The 25,746-nt window shown below is 34.6% G+C and overlaps 1 long non-coding RNA gene across 1 annotated transcript in view; it reads right to left on the reverse strand.

The window, feature by feature from the left end:
- Positions 1-25,746, reverse strand: part of LOC132673684 (uncharacterized) — a 120,744-nt gene that overhangs the window by 91,678 nt on the left and 3,320 nt on the right. The window contains exon 3 of the long non-coding RNA XR_013557473.1: positions 21,746-21,850. This is a non-coding gene — a long non-coding RNA (uncharacterized LOC132673684). The remainder of the gene's footprint in view (positions 1-21,745; positions 21,851-25,746) is intronic.

A 25,746-nucleotide genomic window follows, 5' to 3' on the forward strand; every position in this document is an offset into this window, starting at 1 on the left:
ATCAGTTGAAGGCCTTAACAGAAAAAGACTGAGGTCCCCCAAAGAGGAAAGAATTCTGACTGAAGTTGAAAAATCAACTCTCCCCTAGGCCTCCAGCTTGCTGGCTTGCCCTGCAGATTTTGAACTTGCTAGCTTCCATAGTCTTGTGTGCCAACTTCTTTAAATAAATTTCTATTTATTCTCATACACACACAAATAAAATAAAATAAAATATTCAGTTATTTGAAAAAAATTTAGACAATATTCTTCATGAATATAGATGTAAGATCTGTAACAAATAATAATTACTAACATTTTTTATTGTTTTTATCTATCCTAATATCTATTTGATTGCACAGTATTTTTATTTCTACTTCTGCAATATCATCTACCTCCTGCTTTCCATTCTTTCTCTTACTGTCCTATTTCATATTTTTTAAACTTTATTTATTTTATTTTTTATATAGAGAGAGCATGAGTAGGGGACGAGCAGAGAGAGAGGGAGAGAGAGAGAATCCCAAGCAGGCCCCACGCTGTCAGCATGGAGCCAAATGTGAGGCTCAAACCGACAAATATGTAAGATAATGACCTGAGCTGTAATCAAGAGTTGGATGCTTAACTGACTGAGCCACCCAGGTGCCCTCCTTGTATTTCATATTCTTAATGCCTATCATCTGGATTATTACAGTAACTTTCCAATTTGTCTCCCTACCTTCACTTCATTTTCACTGCCCTCCACCAGTTTTCTTTCTAAACCCAACGTCTCATCATGCAACCCTAGGATTTGAGAGTTGAAATACTTTCAATAGTTTCACAGGTTTATGTAATACAATTAAATACTTCTTGTCCCAACATTTGAAATTATCCATTACTATGGTCAATCTGCTTTTTTAGACTTTTATACCACTATACACGTTGTATGTTCATATGTTCATTATATACATTGTATGTAATCTTGCCCCATTTTTTTTAACGCTAATACCTTTGCTATACTGTTCCTTCTATCTGAACTCAGCCTATTAAAATCTTATTTCTTCCCAAGTTTTTAAAAAATGTTTATTTATTTTTGAGAGAGAGAAACAGAGTGTGAGCACGGGAGGGGCAGATAGAGAGGGCAACACAAAATCTGAAGCAGGTTCCAGGCTCTGAGTTGTTAGCACAGAGCCCAATATGGGGCTTGAACCCATGAGATGGGGGATAATGACCTAAGCCAAAGTCAGACGCTTAACCAACTGAGCCACCCAGGTGCCCTTCTTCTTGTCTAGTTTTAATCTCTCCACCTTTTATGCTCCCATGCTACTTGTTTTTAACACTTACAACATCCCACCTTACATATGTAGCATTTACTATTTATTAGACATATTTGGAACATAGATGATATCAGGTCTTATTTTCTTTCTCTGGGTGATTCCTGGCCTTCTAATTAGACTAGAAAATGTAAGAAACTGTGTCTACTAATTCTCTGTCTTCTTGTCATTTAACATAGTATTGTACACACATAAACATTAGATTATTAGTAAATAATTGATGATGGTATCTGATAGATTTAGTGGTAGATGAGAATGAAGCCTGAAATGCCTGTTCCTTCTTTCAGATGCCAGCCTCATTTGGAAATATCTGAACTTGTTTCCCTGCTTCTATTTAGCAGCATCTTTTAAACTGAAACTAAATCACACATGTCAAAATGTGTGGATTTTCTGCATCTCTGATTCTGTAATTTTCTTGTCCAATGAATAATAAAAGTATTTTCTCATTTTTGGTTAGTTCATGGCTATCCTTCCTTATATTCCTATTCATCTTTGATTCTCTTTCTCCTCACCCTACTCAAAGCTTGCTGTAAGCACTGCCTCCCCCATACAGTGGAAGAACTTTCTTAATGTATATAACCATAATACTGATTTTGAATATTTTTCAATATTTGGATATTTAAGAACATTTCTCATCTAATACATACACAACTTGGGACACTGAAACTCTCACTCAGCCACAAGAAATGTCATTTATTTTTCCATTTATGGTAAAACATGCACAATACTAACCTAAACATAAACTTACTTATACACACAGAGGCAACTCATTTTAGCCTAGCTTCTTATGCTGCCTACAAAATTTTGACCTTCAATTTGAGTGCGTATAGCTTAAAAAAATACTCTTCTAAATATTTCATTTAAAATCCATGCACAATTTTTTAAATCTAGATACTTTTTCTTTTATTGCTTAGTTGTACATTTTTAAAATACATGTGTAAGAGGCACCATTGAAAAGATCAAAGCATTTGAACACACACAAAAAGGGTAATACTTTCTAGGAATCTGATATTTGTATACTATAAAGAGAAATATTGGGTCAAAATATGAGATCACAAATTTGTTTCATAAAATCGTTAAACATGGCATTAACATTCATATCTCTTTAATGTATATAATCCATAAGATAGAAAAATAAACCACAATTTCCATTAAATTCAAATAAGGAACATGTTCAAAAAATGTATAAATGGGGGACCTATTTGCATCTAGTATTTTTTTAAGTATTTATTGAGTATCTACTATGTGCCAAGCATTATGCAGTAGAGGATGAGTGTTTTCTTAGCAAAAGATATCAACAATTTCAGATCCATTTTAAAGAGAATACTTTAGTGGGAAAGTGTAATCAATAATTTGTCTATCAACCTCAGAACAATTAAGTTGTCTCTGTTTCCAAATACCCAATTGGAGAGTTTCCAACTTTCCTACATTTCTATTGTATTATGAATAATGTTTCTAGCTCACTAATTTTGCTGCTCATCAAATACTAAAAAGGGATTCTTTGTACTTTCAGATATGCTTTGGGAAAAAAAAAACCTCCCAACATATGCACAAGGGAATTATAAGTTCATTAGTATACAGTTTTTCAAATCTTAGATTCATGGCTCATTATGTTACCTTAGAGATAAAAATATACTTTTACACTTATATGACAGTAAAAAGAATTAGAATTAACATATGATTACGAGTTTTAATTTCTGAAATTAATCTACAGGCATCTCTAATTTAAATATTTTAAATAAAAGAACTACCTTTAATATTTTATCACAAACAATACTTAAAACTTAAATTAGATCCATTTAGAGTTATGTTTTCCAGAAACATGCAGCATTACCAGATTTTAAAAGAATTTCCATATTTTATAGTATGGATTCTAAAGTAGACAATCCTAAAAATATATGTAAACTTTGTATTTTAGAAACATTTGCCATGCTTTTTATCTGATTCAATCTTTATTCAGTTAAAGTTTGTGGCTACATATTTCAATGGGAAAGAGATTCTCTATAATTCAGTGATGTGACATAACGCTCTAAATCCAGAATCAAATATCACATCAATTCTGGTCATAAGTGAATGCCTCATGGCTTTTTTTTAATTCTATTTTTTTTAAGTTTATTTATTTTGAGAAGAGAGAGAGAGCACGCACAAGCAGGGAGGGACAGAGAGATAGAGAAGGAGAGAGAAAGAATCCCCAGAATCCCAGTCTGCACTAACAGTGCAGAGACCGATGTGGGGTTTGAACTCACAAACCATGAGATTGTGATGTGAGCAGAAACCAACAGTTGGATGCTTAACTGACTGAGCCACCAGGTGCCCTGCCTCATGTTGTTTTTCAAGTCACTAAAAAGCCTAAATTAGCTTTGAGGCCAATCCAGGAAATTTTGCTAAATACAAAGCCTTCTAAAAAGCTTTGCCCAGTTTGGAAAGACTTCCACCAACTTCTATGAAGTTGTGTATAATATAATATGATACAATAGAATAGAATAGGATAGAATAGAACAGAATATACAGGTTGTTTGTTAGAGAAATAGTAATCCAGCTCATCCTCCTAGGAATACAAATTGGACAGATCTAATGGACCTGCTTTTCTAGCATTAACTCTGGTCATTCTGGATATTAAGCATGAGGCCTACCCATAGAAAAGTATTTGTGTATAAACAAATTCTTTGGTAATAAAGTTTATAAAGGTAATAAATTCCAACAAGATATTTGTCTCTCAGTTCCTGTGATACTCTCTATGCAATTGCAAGTAACAATATGTATAAAATATGGAGTACAATGGTATAGGATGCTCTGAAGTATTTTGGACTAAACTGAGAATTACGGGGGGATATTTTTCATTTCATTTTTCATCCTGACTCCATTATTCCTTTAGTGCCTAGCTCATTATTTTTTTTCTTGAACATATTTTCTCATCACAAAGAGACAAATTCACATTTACTGTAGTGACATTTAAATATGTAGGAAAATGTTCTGTTGTTTAATGTCCAGCCAAAATATGAAAAATCTTGTCCAGAGTAAGACACTGAAAAGAGAAAAGTACATATATACATATCTATGAACAATAAAATTTGTTAAGGAAAGTTAATATAAACAAAAATGTTCCAAGATATCAAAGGTTATGCTTGCAAAAACTACGTATCTCTTTATTTAAGGTATCATAGCACAGCCCAGGATGATAATCAAAATTACACGATCTGATAAAGACCTGATTTTTTGGTCAAGAGATAAGATAGTCAGGATGCTTGGATGGCTCAGATGATTAAGTGTCGATTTTGGCTCAGGTAATGATCTCACTGTCATTAGATCGAGCCCCACTTCAGGCTCTGTGCTAGGCACGGAGTCTGCTTGAGATTCTCTCTCTCTCTTTCTCCTATCTCTCTCTCTGAAGAAGAAGAAGAAGAAGAAGAAGAAGAAGAAGAAGAAGAAGAAGAAGAAGAAAGGATGACAGGATATTCTAATTACTGTTATGATGACATTACATGAAAGTATTTGACAAAACTGCAAAATGAAAGTACTTAATGTCATTTGTTGCAAGTATTTTATATTTATGTTTAAAAACAAATGAACAACAAAACAGTACAGAACCACCTCTTTTGAATACAAGAGAAAGTTGCTGAAAATCCTGGATTCCAGTAAGGTTTTTCATGATTTTGTCAAATCTTTCCCTATTCGGCTCTGTCCTGGGAACTGTTGCCAAATTCGTAAGTCTAAATCACAGCCCAATCAAGTAATTTCCTTGCTGAGTTACCTTGGGATAATTTTTAAAAAATCCTCTTCACCCATTCATTGTGATTATAGACCAAATCCTTCTGTACCTTTCTAACATGGCAGCTTCTCCCCTGCTGCTGTGCCTCTGAGCATGTCACACCTCATTTAGAATGTCTGTCTTGTCCTTCTATGCCTGGCTCATTCCAAGTCTTTCCTTCCTATCGGTTCCTGATACCAAAGTGGTTTGCATCTTTCTTGAATCACTCAGGCAGGTCCAAATTTCTCCCTTGCCTGAATTACTTCAATAATTGGAAATTATACCCTGAAGGACTGCATGTGATGATACAGGTAACACCCAGTAAATTAATGTGTTCCAAATATTCATCTATAAGTTATTTATTAGAAGTTGAAAATTAAAAAAAAAAAAACTATTGAAGTATAGTTGACACTAGAAGTTGAAAATTACTTGCCCACAAAATTGCTAAGTATAATTAATATCCCATGCTATATTTTAGGTAATCAAAAATGTAGCTTAAATATATTACTGACTAAAATATAATTTTTAAAAAATTTTAGTGAAAAGATGTATGCCATATTCCAGCTCAAAAACTGGAAATCAATAATATGAGGTATCTGAAAAAGGCAAATTCATAGAATCAGAATCGAATGGTGGTTATCAAGGACTAGGGGGAGGGTGAAATGGGGAATTAGTAATCAATAGGTATGGAGTTTCAATTAATCAAGATTAATAAGTTCTAGGGATCTGTTGTATGGCATTGTACCTATGGCCAACAATACTGTATTGTACACTTAATAACTTGTTGAGAGACTAGATCCCAGGTTAAGTGTTCTTACCACAGTAAAATAAAATTAAAAAATAAAATTAAATTAAATTAAAATAAAATAAAATAAAATGAATTTTAAAAATAAAATAAGAAAAATAGAAGTCAAACATGCATCACTCCATCATCTATTCTTTGTACCTCCTTGTCAAACTATGCAGTCCTGGATATTCAGTAGGCACTTTTTCTGGTTATTCATTGCTTTAAAAATAAACACCCCAAAATTTACTGGCTTGAAACAATTATTTTATTTGCTTACAAGTTTGCATTCTGAGCTGGGCTCAGCTTCTGATTCTTCTGCTGGTCCTACTGCTGGTCACTTTCATGGGTAAATTCAGCTCTCAAGTCAGCTGTGGGCAGTGAGGGAGAGGAAAGGGCTAGGCATCGCTCTCTTTCCACGTAGTCTCAGAGCTTCTCACTCTCCATGGTGCTTCTTCATGTGATCTTTCTAGAAGTATGGCTGAATTTCTTTCTTTCTTTTTTTAAATGTTATTTATTTATTTTGAGAGAGTGAGCGAAAGTGGACAGGGGGCAGAAAGAGAGGGAGAGAGAGAATCCCAAGCAGGTTCTGCAATGCTAGCGCAGAGCCTGAAGCAGAACTAAAACTCACGAGCGGTGAGATCATGACCTGAGCTGAAGTTGGACACTTAACCGACCGAGCCACCCAGGTGCCCTAATGAATTTCTTGTATGGAGCCTCAAGGCTCCTATCAGTGCAAATATGGAAGCTGCCAAACCATTTAAGGTTTAGGCCAGGAACTGGCACAGTGCCATATTAGACATATTTTTTTGGTTAAGCACAGCATTGCTCCATCCTGCATTCAAGGAGAGAGGATTGCACAAGAGGACGAACACCAGGAGACTGACTCATCAGGGGCCACCAATGGATCAGACTACCACATGGCTTAATTGCTACTTATTCAGTTGGCTGCTACTAATTTAGAATATGATACTCTAGTCTCTAATCACCAGGAAAAAATGAATTTAACATTTTAGTAACATGCAAAATTCAAGTATATGTAAATTAAATTCTATAGTATGTACAGAATATGACTTGGTTATTCTTTTGACAAAGTTCTACCTCACTACAACTTAAGCTATAATTCCTGTCAAAGGGAGTTAAATTGAAAAGTATTATTCCTGGTTTATAATGTTGAATATATTAGCAAACTATTAATCCCTCTAAAAATAATGTATTACATAGTTTGAATAATCTTGCAAAGTACTGGCTTTTTCCCCTATCCATGTATTTGGTTTAAAGCTGGCTTCAATTTTGCAGTTTGGAGTGTTCTGAGACCCAATTTATTAGCAACACAGAGGAAAACACAACTCCCCAGAGTATCCCAAACAATGAGCCTGCCAGGTTAATACTTAAAGGTGCTACAATTATTTGTAATGTTTTAACCACAGTGCAAATATTAGTCCTAATAGCTTATAATGAAAAACTTCACAGTAAAGTGGGAACTTGAACTCTGCTCGCTAAATGCCACCCTCTCCATATCTTGATGGGAGGAAAGGTATGCTAGTTAGTATCTTTTGATTGCAAAAATAAGACACTCCTTTAGGTAATCTAAATAATATTTGGTAGTCAGGATGAAGATACAAAATATAAATAAGGAAAATGACAATTTCAAGGAACCCAGAGCTCATCATATTGAGGTACCAGAGATGATTTAAGGCTCAAGACAATATTAGAAAGAAGATCTTATCACCTGTCAGCCCCAGAAAGTTGTCAGTTAACCAATATTTCCTTTCCAAACTGACTTTTATCATGTGCAAATTTTGAACTCTACCCTTTACTTTTTCTATCACTTGGTTTCTGCTGATTCATACATCTGGAAATTATTTCCATCTGAGATGTTCAGTAACACTTGAAACAGGGAATTTCTTAATTGTGCAACCTCTTTCACACATTGCACAATATTGATTGGACCGCAGCCACTACATGCCTATACACACACTGGTTATCGTGACAACCAAAGTACCCCCAACACTTTGTCAAACTCCCCTAGAGGGCGATATCTCTCCTCCCCACACTCCAGAAAGAACTACACAGGGCAATATGAGCTTTCTGCCTCTTCTCTGGATAACAAATGGCTAGCTGTCATAATATGGAACAAATAGGAGTTGTTCTACAAATATTGGTTACAATTCACATCACATTTCTTTGATTAAATAAAAATAAAGAGACCAAAGCCTTAATACATAATCTAACAATAGTGTTCCTAGGTATTCACCAAATCGACTTGAAAACTATGTTTGTATAAAAAAATCTTCACATGAAGGACACGGAAAGATGCTCAATATCATTAGTTACTAAAGAAATGCAAATCAAAACCCTGATAAGATATCACTTTATACCCATTAACATGTGTGTGTATATTAATTAAAAAATGGACATTTAAAGTATTGGTGAGGATGTGGAGAAATCAAAACTTTCATTGCTGGTGGGAATTTAAAATGGCACAACTGTTTTGGAATAAGAGTTTGGCAGCTCTTCAATGAGTCAAACATAGAGTTACCATATGATCCAGAAATTCCGGTCCTAGGTATATACTCAAGATGAATGAAAACATTCATTCATACAAAAACTGCACATAAATGTTTATAGCAGAACTATTCTTAATAACCAAAAAGTGGAAACAACCCAGGTGTCCATTAATAGATGTAGGAATGAACCAAGTGTGCTATACTGATATAATGGAATATTATTCAGACAAAAAGAGGAATTAGTATTCATACATGCTACAACATGAATGAATTATGAAAACATTATAGGTTAAAGTAGTCAGACAAAAGGTAACATGTATGATTACATTCATATGAAATGTCAAGATAGGCAAAGACATAGAGACAGAAAGTAGATTAGTGGTTGCCAGGGTTGGGAGTAAGATAGAATAGGGACTAGGTGTCAATGGTTACACTAAAATTATTCAGGAATTAGTGGTGATGGTTGTCCAACATTGTGAATGTACTTAAAAATACACACACACACACACACACACACACACGCACACACACACACACACACACACACACACACATATGAAAGGATAAATTTTACGGTGTATGAATTATATCTAAATAAAAATTTTAAGATAAAGCCCAAAATAAATATTGCACATAAATGTTTATACAAGCTTCATAATCACCAAAGCTGGAAGCAATCAAGATGCCTTTCAGTAGGAGAAAGGTTAAACAAACTGTGGTATATCTAAGTAACAGAATACGATTCAGTGATAAAAATGAGTGAGTTACAAGCCATATAAAAATATTTATGAATCTTACATGCATATTACTAAGTGAAAGATGCCAGGCTGAAAAGGCTACATACTATATGATTCCATTTATATGACATTCTGGAAAAGGCAAAACTATAGAGTTGGTAAACATGCCAGCAGTTATGGGTTCTAGAAGAAGAAAAGTTTCAATAGACAAACTACAGGAGATATTTTAGGGCAATTAAACTCTTCTGTATACTAATAGTAGGTACACTATATAATGAAATTGTTAAAACCCATAGAACTTTATAGCATAAATAGCAAACTTTAATATATACAAATTAAAAAGAAATAATTTAGGAAATTAATAAATTCCAGGAGGCAATGCAAACTATGACAAAAGAATCTAATTGTATTACAAATACATGAAATAACCTCACTGAAGGGAGTAGGGGGACAGGTGCTGACCAAAGCAAAAGTGATTATTCGTAGTCTATAACACTAAAGGCGAAAGTAACTGTATATAAGCATTGTAGTATAATTGGTAAAATTGCTTCCCATACAGTTTTGGGGTAACAATTCTGGTACTGCCATACATGTACACTGAAACTGAATAAGTAAGTAAGGATTGTGGGAACCAGATTTCTTACTATTGGCATAGGAGGCTACAGAAAAGGAAGGAGAGAAGGTTAGAATGATCAATATTGTAATGGATTAGAGATAGAAACATTAGTAGGAACTCATTTAATTTTATATAGTCACAGATGAATACATATGAAAATATTTGTAGACATTTACATATGTAAGGGTTAGCATGCACACATATATTTTCTTGTTGTATCTGCTGAGAAGGCCTAGAAATAATGACACTCTACTAGCAATAAGTACACCTAGTATACAAATCTTGGTCTCTAATAGCATTTTCCAATAAAAGGAACTAGGGATCCTTGGAGAAATGACTGCTTCCAGAATTGGTGCAGGGAATAGAGTTTGGAACATCTTGTAGTGCCAGAAAGTGAGAAAGTGCTAGAACACATACACATACATTGTTATTAACTGAATGTTTGTGTCTCCCCAAAATTCATATATTGAATTCCTAATCCTCAATGTGATAATATTTGCAGATGGAGCCTTTGAGAGATAATTAGGTTTAGATGATGGTGGGGCCCCATGATGGGATTAGTATTTTACAAGCTTGTGTGTGCTCTCTCCCTCTCTCTCTGAATCTCTCAATCTCTCATTCTCTTAATCTCTTTCTCTCTCCACCATATGAAAATATAGTGAGAAGGCAGTCATTTGTAAGCCAGGAGAGAGCCTTCACTGAAAAACTGAATGAGCTGGAATTTTGATCTTGGACTTCCAAGTCTCTAGAAACACGAGAAATAAATTCCTGTTCGTTAAGCCAACCAGTCTATGGTATTCTGTTATAGCAGCCTGAGTGGACCAATGCACGCGTGCGCGCGTGCACACACACACACACACACACACACACACACACACAAATGGTATTTCAAAGCAATCCTGAAAAAGTTCCCAATCTCTAATGCTGGAGCAATTTGAGCAACAAAATATATAAAGTAGTAGTGGACTATAACCCAAAATACAAAATAAATATCCATTATATCCATAATATAAGTAAATGATTGAAGAAGTAAATACATGGGGGAGAATTAAAAAAAGAGTTCCAATGCAGAAAAATTCCAAATAATTTATATAGATTTTCAACTTTCAAGGAGGGGGAGCATAACTCCCTATCCTCTGTTCCTTTCCTCCTATCCAAATCCTGTCTCTTTATTTCAAAGTATAGATCAAATCCAACCTTCTTTTATATAATTCTCTACCTGTTCACTCCTCCATACAACCATTGATCTTTCCCTTTTTCAAGCAAGTGTGAATTTCTCATAGTGATTTCTTTCCAAAAGAATAAGCAAACAACAACAACAACAACAACAGCAACAACAACAACACACATGGTATGGAAAGAGAGAAAGAAAAAAAAGAGTAACTTTATAGTGAAGAAACCTGACAAACACTATCTCAGCCATGTGATCAAGTTTAATATCAAAAGTGATAAGTCACATGGTGGATAGCAGATACTCTGATATGATGCTATGAGAATGGCACTTTACCTTTGTGGTCTACTTACCCAAAACTCTTAACCCAGCGTAATCATGAGAAAAACATCAGACAAGTCTTAATTAAGGGACATGCTACAAAATATCTGGCAAGCGCTCCTCAAAATTGTTAAGATCAACAAAAATAAAGACAATCTGAGAAACTACCAGAGCCAAGAAGAATCTATGGAGATATGCCAGCTAAATGTAGTATGGCATGCTTGATGGAATTCTGCAATAATAAAAACCATTAGGTAAAAACTAAGGAAAGATGAATGAAGTAGGACCTTTAGTCAATCATAGTGGACCAATATTGATTCAACAATTTGGCATATGTACCATACTAATATAAGATGCTAATAATAATGGAAACAGGGGTGCCTGGGTGGCTCAGTCAGTTGGGCGTCCAACTTTGGCTCAGGTCATGATCTCACAGTTCATGGGTTTGAGCCCCGCATTGGGCTCTGTGCTGACAGCTCAGAGTCTGGAGCCTGTTCCAGATTCTGTGTCTCCCTCTCTCTCTGCCCCTCCCCTGTTCATGCTCTGTCTCTGTCTCAAAAATAAATAAACATTAAAAAAATTAAAAAAAAATAATGGAAACTGGATGTAAGATATATGGTAACTCTCTGAACTATCTTTGGAACTTCTGTATATCAAAAACTATTCTAAAATAAAAAGTTTATAAAAAAGTTTATAACATAAAAGAAAAGGCCAAGCTTGTATCATACCATCATTAGACTGATCTTCCACTGTATGCTCTATTATTTTTCTTAGAATTCCTGTCCTGACTGCATAAACCCTTCGATGGCTGTGGCTCCAATGTAAGTTAACCTTCCTTTTGCCTGGCTTAGCTGTGAGGGGCATTTACCAAGATCCTTAAAACAGTGGAAATTAGTGCTCAGTCTTCTTAGGAACCCATGGAGGCTTCTCCTTCTAAGAGTCTATATACTCCACCCTATGGAAGCTGCACTCACTTTTTTCCCCACCACTCCTTCCCATTTCCCACTCAGAACTGAGGACCAACTCTCACTCTCATCCCACCTCCAAAACGTAAGGTTTCCACTATCACTGCCCCTTTCTCTCAGAAAATATGGATTCATATCTCAAGAAGCGCTTATTCATTTAAAAAGCCTTCTACCAGAATGACATCATAATCTATTTATCTATTTTTGTTTGATGGGCAGGAGGACTGGAAAATAACTCTTTAGAAACACAATGATAGGGCTTCCAGGAAACAGATGAAGGGAACGTAGAAATGACATTCACAATTAATGAGTCACCTTCCCCCAATAATTGATAAGGTGTTTCTTCAAAAGCAATAACCAAACAACAAATGAACAAATAACAATTCCCTGTCCTACCACCACCATATCTAAAAATACATAATTAAATTTTATTCCTGGGAACATCAGAACCTCTAAGTAAGACTCTAAGGTTGAGAATATGATTGGATCACATATTATTACAGGAGAATTTTTGCTTCATGATCCCAAATAAACACTGGACAGTCAGGCAGTATTAGATAACATAGTTACATGGTGTTGAATATGACTACCTTATACAGAAGAAACCACTCATGAGGACTTGGTCAGCAGGTTACCCAATAATATTTTGATAAATTGGAGTATATTTTTCTTCTCCTTTCCTCATTTGTTTTTGCCTTTCCTGTATTCATTCAGTGTGATTATAGCCTAAGATGAAGGTTGGTAAATAAAACATGAGTAAAAAGTTGAATTTTAGCTTTTTAATTTCAAAATCTAAGGTCCAAGAACAAGGTTATGCTACATCATAAGATTTGGGAGCAAATGTGATCCGTCAAGTGCTTCACTCCTCATCCTTCCTATCAAGGATGAAAAATTAGTCACTTGTAGGTTTCTGAGAAAAGAACATGATCCCTGCCTGTTTTACAATCCCTCACCCTCATTCCAGCCCTGACAAATTCCCACTGTGGCCAGAAGAGCAGAATAATGTGTTCTCTATGCCCCATAGAAGAAAGAGCAGGATGCTCTGGAGGCCTTGTCTTCAGGAAAGAGAAGCAGAATGTACTTACATATATGGACCAGTGAGCAGAAAAGATCATGGCCACATCATCATTCATTGCACAGAAAAATGAAAATGACCAAAGACCAGGTGTCTACTTTCCTGAGACTTTGGCACTTTATTAACCCCCTAGAATTTAGAAGCAACTCTGGGAGAAAGGGAGAAGTAGCTTTAAATTTGATGAGATTTTGACTTCTCCATTTGGTTAATTAAGGATTTAAAAGAAAAATTAGGTTCAAATTATAAAATAAAGTTGTATTTCTGGTGAACCTAAGTCTGAAGTCCAAGGTTAGTAACTATCACATTTTTATCAACACTTGAGAAAAGGGAAGAGGATGCCTTTCTTGATAATCCTAACTTTGAGAAACCTCTGTTAAGTATAAAGCCAGAAGAATTATATTAAAGGAAGAAGTTGAGAAAGATTAGTTATATAAAATATCCCACATGTTTCTTTACATTTCTAAAACCCTTGCAATTAGGCAGAGTGCTGTAACTTGTTCTGGCCATTGGACTATGTGTGAAAACGACATGTGTCATTTCTGGTTTAAGTGGGTCATTGCTCAGGTAAAAACTCCCTGCATCTTCATAATGTGCTGCAGTGACTGAGGAGGTCATAGGTTCTGCAATCAAAAGAAAGTGGAGCTTCTGGAAATCTAGGACCTACATTCTATATAGAGCAGATTGTCCCTGCCCACTCAAATAGGATATGTAGTATGAGCAAGACATAAACCTTTGTAGTATTAAGTCTCTGAAGTTTCTGTAGTAATTTGTTATTGCAGCATAGCCTAGCCTATACTTACAAATATATCATTGAATACTCAACATTTAGAATAACATGAATCTACTAAATGTCATATTGTGTGTTAAATAAAAGAAAATCAGATTATAAATTAAGGTTATTAAAATAATACCAGTTGTGTAAAACAATTGTATAAATTGACACAGATAAAAACACTGACGGCAGAATTACTAGTACTTTATATTTCCTCTCTTACTTTTTTGTTTTCATTTTTCTTATCACACATTTAGAGAAAAAAATAAAAATGTGATAAAAAAATGATCACCTGGGGCGCCTGGGTGGCTCAGTCGGTTAAGCGTCCAACTTTGGCTCAGGTCATGATCTTGCGGTCTGAGGGTTCAAGCCCCATGTTGGGCTCTGTGCTGACAGCTTAGAGCCTGGAGCCTGCTTCGGATTCTGTGTCTCCCTCTCTCCCTACCCCTCCCCCACTCATGCTCTTTCACCATCTCTCAAAAATGAATAAACGTTAATTTTTTTAAATGATCATCTATCCCTCAAAACCTAACTAGTAGAAAAACAAGATATGTATTATATGTAGTCTTAGGTATTTAATAGGAGGTAGGGTAAATTTTTTTCTTTCATATTAAAGCTAAGGTTTTCAGGGGCACAATCTCTGAATTTCCATGACTTGATAACTTTATTAAAATGTCAATTTGAAGCTACAAGCATTTGTTGAGCATTTATTCAGTCTTCTACAATGTGTATTGTATGTTCTTAAAGATAAGAAAGAAATAATCAGTTAATGGATTATTACATTAGAAATTCTACCTGGTGACAAAGACTTAAACGAGCAAGGATTGGTATACAATGGCACAGAAACACAACTCTCCTTCTTCATTCTACTATACATGTTAAGTAAAGTACAGAGTTGAAAGTATAAGCATAGTAATTTCTCACAGCAAATTTGATATATTGTGGTAGAATCTCAGGCTGGATCTTTAGGTGCTTAAACAGGATGACCAAATCACAGTATACTGGGATTTAAAGAGATTTCATGTAACATTAATTAAAAAAAAATAGGCTGTGGAGTTGGAAATATCTAGGTTCAGCCTGAAACCTTGATAATTCTGGCAGTGTGACTTTTGTCAAGGGACTTAAACTCCCGAAGCCCCAATTTTCTCTATTGTAAAACAAGCAACATAATAGCCCCCCAGATAAAGTATTGAATGAGATAGTGAATAAATACACTTAATGCAGTGCAGTAATTTCTCAATAAATGGTAGCTCTTTTTATTACTCAGGCCAACCATGTAGTTTTACTCATGAAAAAAAAAACACAAGTTCAAGGTTTGGGGAATTGAACAAAGTCTAAATTAACTCTTAATATACTTGAAAAATAGTATTCAATGTACTAAGTGCCCCAGCAAACATATAGAATTAACATATATGGGAAAATAGACTATGTAAGGTAATCATTATTTAATTTTCCAACCAGAGATTCTCAGAATGTTCCTATACCTTTTGATTTCACTTTCTGTTTCATACTAGTCAGTCACTTCCTTTTTGATCCACTTTATCATGTCAAATGAATGGAAATTTCTCTGGTTGTAAGCTTTTGTTGTACCTTTCATGGTTTAGGGTAGATAGTACAGCAAATTATGGTAGGCAGTGGCAAAATAAGGACACTAGAACTACAGATGGTCGGGGAAAGTATTTCTAGGGTAAGAAGCCAGGTGAGATTTTGCAGTAAGAAGCAGGACATGGCTCCATGGAAGTAGAAAATGAAGAGAGAGAATAAGAATAGAGTTGATGAACAAGAGTTATGGAGATAATGACATTTTTTCTCCCATCTACAATAGCATTACTCACACTGGTAATCTATCTACTATCAGGTAACTAGAAACCAAACAAGGTCAGGGATGAGAAAAATGTACTAATCACATGAATTATTGAGAGAAGTATCATGGAGAGGGAGAATAAATGAGTTAAATGATTTGAAAGACTAGATTTGGTGTTGAGAAAAATGGACAACAATCCAGATGAGGACAACAATATAAGAAAAACAAGACTGAGATGAAAGGAGGCTTCGACTTGCATTTGGAGTAATGAGGATACTGCCCTAACTCTGTCCTTATTAGTATTTCTATTCTCCTTCAGGATTGTCAACACCATGGCATTTGAGAATGACAGGAATAGCTGTTTTATGACAAATGGATCTGACCAAAAAGAAATGAGTATGAGAGCACCGACATAGCTCACATATGCTACAAACAACTGTCTTCAGCCAGTAAGCCACCCAATTGTGCAAAACTCAAACTAATGATTGTGAGGTGAAAGGTTCTTTGTCACATTTCTGATCACTAAGGCTTTTCATGTTTCCTAAACTCTTTTCCTTAATATTCTACAGTGTGTTTATTTTCATGGCTATAAAGTTGTACTCAGATTTGCAGTGATATTTACTACCAAATTGCAGAGTATTTTAACTGATGTTAGTTCAAATCAATTCTGGAGAAACTTTCCAGCCAAGGGAATTGCAAGCTAGCTGGTTGACATTGGAGGTCAAATACTCCAGGGTATGGGTCTCAAATCACTTAATTCTTCACAGCAAATTAGAAATGGGACTCCAGCTGGTGCTAAAGAATAAGACAGACTTGCTGTATAAGGACAAGCTGCTGCTTGGATTTTGAGTCTTTATATTCCTAAAATAAAAAATTTGAAACTCAATTTCCCTCCCCCAATCTCATTCTTTCAGAGTAAAAGCTTTCTTAACAACAGCAAAAATCTGGCCACCTGATTTCAATACATAAATCTTGCCAAGGTATAAAAATAAAATACGATTTAAGCAGCAACCTGTAATCTCCTGTTGACGACCAGCTGTGCCTCCTATTAGTATTAATGGAAGTTACACAGCCATAATAAGAAGGAGGGGAAAATGCCACCTTATGCTTTTTGCACACCTTAACATTTTTACAGCAAGTCTGATTACAAGGGTTTACTTGAGCGCAATTAAACACTGATTGATTACTAAGTACAATTTGTATTCCAGGCAACATGCAAATGGCAATGAAATTCTCAGACAGGGAATGGAATAAATTCTTCTCACATCAGAGAGTGAATCACATTCTTTAAGCATAAAGTATTTTCTTATATGAAGAAAGGAGGCTCACCTATAAGTTTTTTTATAATATATTTTTATCCAAGACAATAAGCCTTGATTCGTTTTAGAAAGAATAAATGATATGATTTCTGCAAATTGTACTTCCCACTATACCTCCAGACTACAGTTCTCTTTCCATGACGGTAACCTATAAGGATGGGAAGCATAATATTCAGTCACAAATACACTGACTTTGGCTATAGTTGCAACTATAAACAATCTTTTTTTCATCAGATTTTGCCATTGCAGAAATAATGTCTACTTTCAAATTGAAAGTGAAGTGAAAGGTTGATTTATTAAATGTCTATCATGTGCCAGACACTATTCTAGGTACGGGCAATACAGTAGAGAATAAAAAAGTCAACAGTCCTTGATCACAGTACTCATGATATGGAAGGAGAAGCTGACAATAAGCAAGTATACAAATACAGATATAATGTCACTGTGTATGCAGCAAAGAAAAATATTCAGAAGAAAGAGAATGACATTGATATGTATGTTTGTCTATGCATGTTCAGGAGAAAATGACAGAAAGAGAGAATTTACAGCTTTATACTTGCTATTCCCTATGTGTAGAATATCCTGATGCAACATTGCTGAATGGTCACCTGTTCTGTATCACGTTGGTGTTAATCCAAGGACAAAGAATAGAAAGAGCTGAGAATTTGGTATATTGGACAAATGGTTAAGTCCAGAGTGGTTGAAGTGGCATGAACTGGAAAAGAAAGGGAGGGAATGAAATCAGAGATATAGGGATATTCAGAAAGGTCGGCCTTATAGACCATTCTAAGGAATGTGGAATTTACTTAAGTTTCAATGAGAAGCCTTGATATTTTTTTTTTTTATTTTTATTTTAGTTTTGAGAAACAGAGAGGGAGAGAGCACGAGAGGGGACAGAGGATCTAAAGCAGGCTCTCTGCTGACAGCAGAGAGCCTGAATGCAGGGCTCGAACCCACAAACAAGGAGATCTTGACCCAAGCAGAAGTCACTGCTTAACCGAGTCATCTAGGTACCCCTTGATAGGCTTTGAACAAGGGAGTATTATTATTTAGATAGATTTTAACCACCCATCTAGTTGCTATATGTATGTTAAAGGATACATTATAAATGTGATCTACCTTGGAATATGTATTCTTCCTGAAAAACTGGCTGATGTATCACCGTTTTCACCTCTTTAAAAAAATTTTTTTAATGTTTTATTTAATTTTGAGACAGACAGAGACAGAGCATGAGCAGGGGAGGGACATAGAGAGAGGAGTCACAGAATCCAAAGCAGGCTCCAGGCTCTGAGCTATCAGCACAGAGCCTGATGTGAGCCTTGAACCCAGGAACCTCTGAGATAATGACCTGAGCTGAATCTGGATGCTTAACCAACTGAGCCAAGTGCCCCTGTTTTCACTTCTTGACAATGGAAGGTAAAAGAGAAACTGCAGTTAATATTCTTATAATCAGATGTGTTTAAAAGTAAAAGCCAGAAATTGTTACTGCTTAATGTATTGTTATAAGTAGCAGAGAAAGCTGGAAGAAAAGTAAGGAAAGAGTGATATCTATAAAACAAAAAACTAGGAAAGACAACTTGAGATCCTATTGTCCAGAAGCTTGCCTTTCTCTGGCAGGGATACATGGTTGTTTATGTCCTTTTTGCAGATTTCCAGGTATAAATGCTTAATATCTTACTTAGTAGTCAATGCTAATGTTTTATTACTTTGGTATAGAGGTTGTCTTTCTTATCTCCAATTAAACTGTCTCATAATTTATTAAGCCTATTTCCTGATCTGATGTCAAAGTAGAAAACAATTGCTTGCTGTTACTATCAAAAAAAGCTTATATAAATATGAAAAAATAAACTGAACTAGCTTTATCTTCTCTACATTAAATGATCTCAAATTCTTTCATCTATCTCTATTTTTATCACCTTAGCCACACTTTTCTTATTCTCAGAACAATCTATTTTCAAGTAGAATTTACTTCTTGCATCAATGCATGATACGAGCTTTTTAGAAATTCATGTTATATGTTTAGCAATTTAGCTAAGTTCAAATGATGGGAGAAAGATGACACAGTATTTAACACATTATATTAGCATGAAAGTTTCTAATAGAGCTCATCACCTAGGCATGGATTTACTGTATGTACCAACCACAAATATATGTATTTACTTAGGATATAGTTGATACAGTCATATCTGTTTCTTATATGTAGTCATATATTTGAAATGTTTCATATTATAGCACAGAAAAGCCATGATAGAGATAATATGATTTCCCATACATCAGGATTATTATAGGTCACAGACAGAATAGAATAGGATAGAATAGAATAGAATAGAATAGAATAGAATAGAATAGAATAGAATAGAAGATAGCTAGCTAGCTAGATAGATTCTGTGGGGGATCACAGGCTACTACTATATTTAAGGCCGAATAACAATATAGAAGGTATATTGAGTGAAAGAGTCCTGGGCAGGCTCAGTTACCTACAAATCTTGTGAAACTATGGTTAATCTTACTAAGCCTGTCTTCCTTACACTGTGATAATTAACATCAAGTCTAATGCACTGTTTAGCAAAGTAGGAACTTTAAAAGTATCATTCTCTATGAAGAAAACTAAAAATGCACTTTATAAATTACAATGCACTTAAACTAAATCCACAAATTTCTAGTATTGTTTTAGTAATTCCTACAAAAAACTAGTCATCAGAAATTCCAATAAAATATATAAGAATGAATTTCTCTATGTTTAAATTCAGATTATTGTGATGATTAAATCAGAAATATTTGTGATGTCCTAGGTACACAATAGATGATCAACGAAGAGAGGTATTTTTATTAGCTCTAAGTAAAATTAATGATTAAGTATGCATGGTTCAACAGAGGACGCAACACAGCAATCAATGGTAGTTAAGACTAGTACAGATGGGAAGGTGGCTCTGTCCATATACTCTAGTCATTCATTATCCAGCAACAACAAGTGTGGGCCAGGAAAATCTTTCCCTAAAACAATAGTGGATGCCAAGATCCTAACCGCTCAATACAATCTCTCAGAAAGAAACATTTGGTGGCCTTTAAATAGAAAGTATGATGCCAAAAGAATGATTTTGGTTCCATATTTTTTAATCTCCAAATTGCAAATAGTTGTGTTGAAAATGTTTATTGACTGAAAGAGGTATTATATTCTTTAGGGGGCCAAAGTCAATCCTGAAATATGTTAATGTTGTTATATCCTAATGGTGTTGCTGAGGGGGACAAAAAATATCAGAAAGCCCTTAAGAAACAAACTTTTGTGTGTGTGACACAGATGGCTGGAATAAATTATGGGCTCAATAAAAAGCAGTTCAATTTAGTTTTAAAATCCATTTGGACATTTATCAAAGATCACATTGTGAAATGTATTTGCGCTACTTGGAAGAGTCATACTAATCAGCATCCCCCACCCCTCCACCCTACCCCACCTTCCAAAAAAAGGAAAAGAAGAAGAAAAAAAAAAAGAGTGGGAGTTCTTTCAATTGAAGCCTAAAAGAAGACTGTTGAAATTTATGAGTTCAGTGATGACAATAAACAGAGGAATAGACTGAAAAGTATGCTGGGCGGATGTATACGTATATGCTGTATATGTATGTGTATGTATATGCATATGCATATGTACATGTATATGTATATACATACACGTAGACACACACATAACATCCAATGGTATAAACATGTAATATATTAGTTTCTAAAAGAATGTTAAAATATTTTATGATTGGTTATTTTGCCTAAGATACAACCTACCAATCATTCCCTTGCACTCTGCAAATTGAATGCAAATATTAAAAAAAAAGACAAAGAACATTTTCAATAGATGGAGAAGATAATGCTCAGAATACTTGAAAAAATTAAAATTTAATGAAACTCTTTGCATATGTTTAAGACATGAAATAAGGAAATGTAAAATATTTTCAAATTTATTGAAAATATTCTAAGTATTTTACATGGGTAATTATACTTACCAAATACTGCCAAGTGAGTTGCTAAGACAAGAATGAGAACAGAAAATATGTTTCAGAGTAAGCCTCTAGCTTAGAGTTTCTCTGATTGGCATACATAATAAATTTCAATTTTTAAACATCAGAAGATGCACTGAAGCAAGTGCTACTTGAAAAGTACACAGACGGCTGAGTTTTAGTTCATTTGTTTGCTCCATCAACATATATTAGAGCACACTTACCTATTTCCAGATATTATATAAACTGAAGGGTTCAAAGATCAATAAGATATAGTCCTTGCACTTGAACAATTCCTTTTAGTGGGGAGACAGACACACAAATGCATAATGTTCAATATTAAATGCTTGTATGGAAGTATAAAAGATGTTAAGGTATTATAACCTAGTAGCATTCATCCAAATATTTGTTGAGCATATACAATGTGCTAGCCATTGGTCCAGAGTGGGGATACAGCAGTGAATAAAAAACCCCTACAAAATTTACATTTAGGTAGGAAAATGTAGACAGTGAATAATCACATAATTAAAACAAATAGAATGTCAGTTTATACGAAGTACTATGAAGAAAAATAAATCAGGAATGTGGGGATAGTGAATGTAAGAAATGCAAGCTCCAATTTTAAAAGTGGTGGTCATAGAAGAACTTAACCAAAAAGGCGAATTTTATGTAAATCCTCGAAGCTGATGACAAGGTAGCCATCAAAATATCTGGTAGAATGTCACTGGAGGCAGAGGAAGCAAGAAGCGGAAAAGCCTGTGTGAATGGAGTTAGAGTAAACAAAAGTAGAGGAATTAGAAAGAGAAAATAAGCAGCTATATTATTTATATCTTACAGGCCACTATATGGAATTTTTTTCTACTGAGTGAAATGGCAAGCCATATAATGGGTTTGGAGCAAAAGACTGACAGGGTTATTGTTTTGGAAATTAAATCACGGAAATGACTATTTTGTGATAGGACATTATTCAAACACTCAGATTACTTTGTCTAGTTAGATAATGCTTAAGTAGTTCTCACTATTTGCCAGCTTCTATATCTTAAAAAATTTTACCCAGGACTATGATGGTGTTCATAATTCTATTTGCCAGGTCCCATAATGCTTAAAACTTTTCAACCAGGAATGTGATGATATTAATGATTATTTTCATATAATGGATTATAGAACATTATAGATAATTTTGGGTTCAGTTTTTCATATAAAATACTTCATATATAAATTATAGAGTGCCTAACATGTGCCAAACACCATAGCATGAATAATAAGGGTCTTACGTGCATATATACACATTTAAATTTATAAAAGGTAAATGTGCTTCTGTATTTGCTCATAATACAATGGAGTTTTAAAAATAACTTTTACTTTTCTTTACAATTAACTAATACATGTTTGTTACTCATCCATGTATTTTTAAACCCTATAATCTCATATGCTGTTGGATAGATTGTCAGTATCTTTGATGTTAATATTCTACTACCTTATTTCTAAACACTGCATAAAATTGAATGAAACTGAATTGTATCGATTCATTACAGTTGTTAATCAGTCACCTTTTGTAGGAAATCTATGTTAGTACCTTTTTATTTTTTCACAAAGAACTTTGGAATGAGCCATATCTTAGGTTACTTTTGCATATAGCATAGTTGTTCTCTTAAGATGACAGTATCAGAAATGAAGTTCTTAGGTCAAAGGAAATGCACACGTTTAAAGTTTGGCTATATATTGCTGAACTGCTCTACCTATATACTGTACCAAGTGTTTACTCATTTTGAATATTATGAATCTGTTAATTTTATTACACCTTAATTACTCCTTAAAATATTTTTGCCAGTCTAATAGGTGAAAAAGCATATCTCACTTAATTGGCATTTCTTTGACTACTACTTTGGTTGATAAAAATGTACTTATTTATTTATTTATTTATTTATTTAAACCACTTGTACTCTGAAGGGGAAAGGAATTGCCCATTAAGCTTCTTTATAAAAAAAATTTTTTGCTTTTAGTCTTTCTATACCCTCTGTCATAGTTAGAATAATAATAAATACGTGCTTCCTACATATTTATGTACCTACTATTACTAGGTACTGTGTTAGGCATGGAGCATAAAAGGATAAGGCACACTCAAAATCACCAAGGACCTTACAGTCTAGGGAAGGTGGTGATCATGAAAACAAACTACAAGAACAGCATGTCATTTATTATTCAGATGATTAAAAATGTATCATTATAGTTTTATGTTGGAAAACAGAAATAGAGACACGACACTGATCAAGAAAGAAGTCTTTTTGGGGTGCAGGTTTTTCTTTCCAGATTGATTAAAAACAGAGGGCTCTGCTTTGTAAATGTAACAAAATATTAAATAACAATGTCATTGATCTATAGTAGAAAATTCACTATTTTGGTTTCCAATGACAAGAATGATTACTACCCTGGCTAGCATGTGGAGGAAATAATGGAGCCCATCCCCAGAAATCGCTTGCCTTGGTGGATTTTAAAACATTCACCCAAGTGAATATATGAATATGCATTACACACACACTGCAATCAGAGTGATACTTCAAAAATACATATTTTATCATGTCATTCCTCTGCTTTAAAAAAAAAAAAAAAACTTCCATGGCTTCCCAATACTTATAGGATAAAATCCAAAATCCTAAACTAAGGCTTAAACACTGTATGGCAACATTTTGGGTCAAGCACAGCAAGTATTCACTGCCTCAGCTCCACCTATCAGAGCTTCTTTTCCCTTCTATCAGGACACCTCTGGCCTAGAAGCCTTTGCACAGGTTACTTTCTTGCCTGGAATTCTTTCGATCTCTTCCTTTTTGCCTTCTTAACTTTGTCTCTTAGATCTTAGCAGCAAGGGCATTTCCTCAAGAAGTCCTTCACTGATTTCCCAGGTCTGTCTTCTAGAACAGTCGTCTATTTTTCCTTGATATTGTTACTGACAGTAGATATTATATTATTGTATGATTACTTGACAAATGTTCACCTCCCTAAATCATCTGAAAGCTGCCTGAGCACAGAGCTCACTTCTAATTAGCTTACCATGGTGTCTCTGATGTTTTGTTGTTGTTGTTGTTGTTGTTGTTATAACTAGTGCATATGGGGAACACAGTTATTTGTGATATGAATAAATGTATGAACAAATACAGAAATATTTCAGCACACTGAAATAAATAAGACTTTATTATATGAGTCAATTTTTTATGTTCAGACATGTGGATAATTAAGTACATTTTACATGCAATATATTCTATCTGTTAAGTAACTTACAGTGGTGAAAATACAGCTTAGTTCTCTCAGTAGTGGACTCTGACATAGCAATGTCCATGCAGGAAGTTTATTAGGAAGCACTGTCTGGATGAAGACTTTGGGAGGTAGGAGATGAAGCAAGGTGGACAGAAGGAGAAATTGAACTCTATTGCAATCCCAACAGATGTCTCAGAGGATCCCTCAAGGGATCTCTAAAGTTAGGATGGCCCGCAAAGATGTCTTGAATAGAAGCAAGTGCCAGGCCTTTATCGGCCCACATCAGTCCTCATTGGATATCTACTACCCTGTGCAGAGGCATAATCTGCAGGTGAATGGCTCTTTAGTCAGGGGCAATTTCCAAAGAGGGACCCAGCAGAGATCTGTCGGCCACCAACACTCCTAGCAGCTGTGGGAATTAGTATCTGAGTCCTGAGTGGATTGGGAGGAAGGATGAGATCTGTGAGGCACATCACTGGTATCCACTACAGATGACCAAAAGGAACAATAGTGAGTAATTTAAAGCAAGGTTCTGTCTCAATCCCCAATACAAATATACTTGAAACTATGAAATAATACAATTTCAGCAAGAAAACAAATTGAAAACTTAAATGACAGTTGCTAGAATTACGGTGACTTTTGATGAGAGAAAAACAAGTCCAAAGAAAAGGCTTCGAGGTAATGAGGTAATTATTCATTCTAGAGGATATATTTTCCCCCACTTTAAGTCAGATAATGCTATCAACCTCCTATTCACACTACATTTTACCTAAAATCATTCATGGTCAATCACAGACCAATAACTTTTTTGTAGAATATGAGCACCAGAGGGCATATCTTTAAATTTTTAATATTTAACTAACATTACATGGCATTTTACAATTTACAAAATCACATACATCTTGACATTTAACTCTCATAACCCCATTCATGTTTAAACCACTTACTCAAAATCAGTACATGACAGTGTGTGTTTTAAGCTAGTGGCTTAAGGTTTGTGATAATAAGGGCAATGTCTTTAATATGTGCTGAGGTATCACTAAATGCCTATCATGGTGCTTGAAGCAATAGCACTCAATAAATAACTATTGAATAAACTTCTGAGAGGGATTAGTAGTTTCGGTGCTACCTGTGCTTTTTTATGGCATTATATATATGCACATATATAATATATATGTAGCACGTGTATGTGAGTGTGTGCTTATAAAGGACACATAGTATATGTAGTTGAATAAATTATACCAGGTTTATTACATATAATATGAACTAATATATACTTTAGGGTCTTTTTGAGTAGGAATACTAGAGGTTTTTGGACCCAACTGATTTTTAGTCATTATCCTCTTGGTCAGTTTGGATAGGAGTTAATCTGGCCTTAGAAAGTCAGATGGGGTAAAATA

The sequence above is a fragment of the Panthera onca genome, chromosome C1 (genome assembly GCF_046562875.1).
Source record: "Panthera onca isolate mPanOnc1 chromosome C1, mPanOnc1 haplotype 2, whole genome shotgun sequence".
In the NCBI taxonomy this organism is placed as follows: Eukaryota; Metazoa; Chordata; class Mammalia; order Carnivora; family Felidae; genus Panthera; species Panthera onca.